Source organism: Dipodomys merriami, unplaced genomic scaffold (assembly GCF_024711535.1).
Source record: "Dipodomys merriami isolate MVZ:Mamm:240054 unplaced genomic scaffold, mDipMer1.0.p SCAF_556, whole genome shotgun sequence".
NCBI lineage: Eukaryota > Metazoa > Chordata > Mammalia > Rodentia > Heteromyidae > Dipodomys > Dipodomys merriami.
In genome coordinates, this window is record NW_027206131.1 from 653,287 (window position 1) to 657,661 (window position 4,375).

The following is a 4,375-nucleotide window of genomic DNA, read 5'->3' on the forward strand; positions in this document are numbered from 1 at the left end:
ACCAGCGCCCGGCTGGCTTTTTTCTGTTTATGTAGTAGTGAGGAATCGAACCCAGCACTTCGTGCATGCTAGGCAACCACTCTATCACTAAGACACATTCCCAGCCCCTGATGCTTATTTTTAATTGCTAGGAATGCACAATCAAGTTAGAAGTGTTTTTCAGATCCAGTCATTTTTTCATTTGATAGATAGAATCTAGCTCTCTAATACATAGTCTTTGCTCCAGGGCTCCATCTTGTTTGTTGTTTGGATATACTTCTTTGGTTACAATTATTTCTCTGGGCATCTGTGATGTATGCCTTTGGTAGTCCATGCCATTCTTAAAGGGATGTTATAGCCTCAGCTTCATGATTATATGTCAGCAAGTTATTGTCCTGTCAAATTCTGTCCCAGTCAAGCTTTTTATATAGTGTGGCAGTGCTGCTAGAATGTCCTGTTCAGAAACATGTCATTGATCTCTCACACTGGTGAATTTTTGTGTCTATGTTGGTCCTGAGCCTTGAACTCAGGGCCCGGGCATTATCCCTGAGCTTTTTTGTCTTAAGGGTAGTGCTGAGCCACTTGACCCACAGCTATTGGTAGTTAACTGGGGATAAGAGTCTCATGAACTTTCCTGGCCAGGCTGGCTTTAAACCATGATTCTCAGATCTCATCCTTGAGCAGATAGGATTACAGGTGTGAGCCACTAGTGCCTGGCTTGAAAAAATAAGTTTTGGTCCCAGGTCATATTGTAACGAAATCCCAGGATACACATATCATGTGAGTTTGGAAGCATATGGCAGGTACTTAGCATTCTCCTTTTCTTGCAAAAAAAAAAAAAAAAAGTAAGAACTTTGTCGTGTATAGTCATTAAATACTTTCTTTTGCAAAGTAAGGACTGTTCTGGCTTAGTCATTTCTCTAACTTTGGTTGGTTATTTTCTTTTTGAAAATCTTTTTTTTTTTGGTCCAGTCATGGGCCCTTAACTCTGGGCCTGGGCACTGTCCCTCAGCTCTTCAGCTCAAAGCTAGTGCTCTACCACTTGAGCCACAGTGTCACTTCCGGCTTTTTTCTTATGTGTTGCTGAGGAATCGAACGCAGGGCCTCAGGCATACAAGGCAAGGGCTCTACCACTGAGCCACCTTCCCAGCCCCTCTTTTTGAACATCTTTTGAGCCTTAACTTTTCCTATTTTTTTTGTTTTTTTGGTCAGTTGTGGGCCTTGAACTCTGGGCCTGGGCGCTGTCCCTCAGCTCTTCAGCTCAAGGCTAGCACTCTACCACTTGAGCCACAGTGCCACTTCCGGCTTTTTTCTTATGTGTTGCTGAGGAATCGAACGCAGGGCCTCAGGCATGCAAGGCAAGCGCTCTACCACTGAGCCACCTTCCAAGCCCCTCTTTTTGAAAATCTTTTGAGGCTTAACTTTTCCTATTTTTTTTTTTTTTGGTCAGTTGTGGGCCTTGAACTCTGGACCTGGGCACTGTCCTTGTGCTCTTCAGCTCTAGGCGAGAGCTCTATGACTTGTGCCACAGTGCCACTTCCATTTTCTAATGGTTTATTGGAGGTAAGAATCTCATGGACTTTCCTGCCCAGGCTGACTTTAAACGTGATCCTCAAATCTCAGCCTCCTGAGTAGCTTGGATAGGCGTGAGCCACCAGAGCCCAGCTAAAGAATTTATATATATATATATATCGGTAGTGGGACTTGAACTTTGGGCCTGGGCACTATCCCTCAGCTCTTCAGCTCAAGGTGAGCCACAGCACCACTTCCAGTTTTCTGAGTGGTTTTATTGGAGATAAGAGTCTCACGGTCTTTCCTGCCCGATCTGGCTTTGAACAGCCATCCTCAGATCTCAGCCTCCTGATTATCTAGGTTTACAGGTGTGAGCCCCTGGCACCCTTAACTTTTCCTTTTAAACAAATCTTAAAAATACTCATAGTTTTAGTCTGCGGAGGACCCGAGGGCTTTTTCGGTACCTTATGAATGAGAGTACTGGTTGAGAAACTCTCTTGGCTGGCAAATGGCTATTGTTCTTGAGGGGTTTATTTAGCTCATAGTACTTACTAATACATCCCTGTCTGCATCCCAGGTGGGATTTAAGCTGGGAGCCTTGGCCTGGGCTTTTAAGAAATGTACAAGCTAATGTGGTTGGGTAACAATCCTTATCACAGAGTGATTAATGGTGGCTTCTCCCTGGGAAGGAGCTGGTATGGATGGAAATGGTCTGGTGAGTGGGAAAAGTGATTGTTTTGTATTTGGTAACTTAGGTGTGAAAAGGGAGGGAGAAAACTTTTTATGGTATGAATATTGGAAATGAATAGTTTTAGACTTTTTTGGATTGTGGGGGGGGAAAGCTGGAGAAGACAAAAAATTTCAGGATAAGAAATTTGGGTTGGAAATGAGAGACCTTCAGCTGGTAGAAATGAATGTTGTGTATTCTTTGTTTTAGAGTTTCAGATGGCAGTCTTTGTAATGAGTTGTTCCATTGGAGAGGAAGAGCAGTAGAGAAATGTGTTAAAATCTGACTCACACCTCTTGCCTGCTGGAATTGCAGTTGCTACTTTCCTGAGAAAATCCTAGAAATCCCAGAAGAGATGTAAGATCAGAAATGTGGCAAAGACAAGACAAGATGGCAACATTTTATTTATTGAAGTGTCTATTAGCTGAGTAGAGCAATGCTTTTATGTGTGATAATGAGAGGAAATGAAGGTACCAAAGTCTGTAGGACTCAGAGTTCTCTGATAGGGCCCTTGAGTGAAAAATACAACACAACTGAGCTGCATTTGACTGATTCTGTTCTGCTATTTATCAGTAACATCTGTTTTGGAGAGGTCATAGATGGAAGATAGCCTCTGGCCCAAATTTTGCCCTTCTAGTTATAGTATCTTGTCTCGAGCACCATGTCGCTGTCAGAGGAGTTGTCTAACTAGCTAGGATCATATTCAAAGCAGATTGTGACTCTGGAGCTTACCAGGAGACAGACATGGATAGTTCCAGAGGTACTTTGAATTTCCGAATTGTTCCCTGGTCCAGTGACCTGTGGCAGCCCCAGAATAGTTCTGGAGTAGGCATTCAGGAGTAACTGCATTCCTGGTAAGTGACTGAAGAATGTGGTTAGGAAATAGCACCTGCTTGTACTTCCTCACACCTTCTGAATGGCCACCTTGTCACTTAAGTTGCAGTGAATCTACAACCAAGACCTTTCTAGGTTGTTCCTTTTGTTGGACCTTCCAGCACCGTCTGGCCACCCACAGGCCCTGTTGGCACACAGAGTTCTTTATGCCCTTTTTCCACTCCTACGTCTCATTTAGTCATGAGAAATACAAAGCTGCTTAGAGTTTCTGGCCACCTACTCCCTGGTTTCATGCCTCTTTGCCTTAGCACTTGCTCTTGCTTCTGCCTGAGTATTCTGCTGCTTGACTAAATGCTTTTCTTTCTCCAGAACTGTTTTGAACTTCATTTCCTCTGGAAGCCTTTTCCTGCTGCCTTTTATGCTTCCACTCTGTGTTGCAACTTCACCCTGAGTTTTCTTTCCCTGTTAAACCAGTCACCTTTTATTACAGTTATGGGTACATTATCTTCTTTCCAACTTCACTGTGAGCGCCTCCAGATTAGCACCGTTAGTAATTTATCTACATTTTCAGTGTTAAGAACTGAGTGTGACATATCATAGATGTTTAATGAACTGTTGAATTGAAAGGCAGAAAATAAGAAATGCAACTGCAGAAGATCTGAGAGACGGGCTGGGAAGGTGGCTCAGTGGTAGAAGATCTGAGAGATATAGGAAACAGCTTCAGTCTTATATACTATTTTGAAGACCTTGCACAGTTTGCTTCTAGGAAGTTCTTTGGATTTGGTTTGAATTCATTGATCAGAAATAGTATATATATGTTTATGTATGTGTGTGTTTAATTTTTATAGTCACTTTCATGAACAGTTTATAATCTAGTATATTGTTTTTATCTCTTATATTTGTGACTTTGCATTTTCAAAATGGAAGAGGGTAAAATTAGAAAGGAGCGTTGGCTTACCAAGCAATTAATAGATTGCTGTATGCACTAACCACTTGTTATTTTGTGATTTCATAGACCTTTCTGTATACTTCTTTCAAGCGCTGAATACTAATAGTGTCTGTCCTTAGAGCTACAAGAACATAGGAATTAGGTTAAAAAAATCAGAGGACTAGGCTTGGTGGTATATGCCTGTAATCTTAGCACTGAGACCTAAAGTCCTTGAGTTTGAGCTCAGCCTGGACTATATTGTCAGACTCTGTCTGTCTCAAGAAAGAAAAGAATACAGTAGTGGTGATAGATGAGGAAAAAGTGGTGGATTTAGTCATCTTTTTCATTTCAGAGAGAATGAGGATGGGAAAATAAATGGAACCATCCAGATTGCT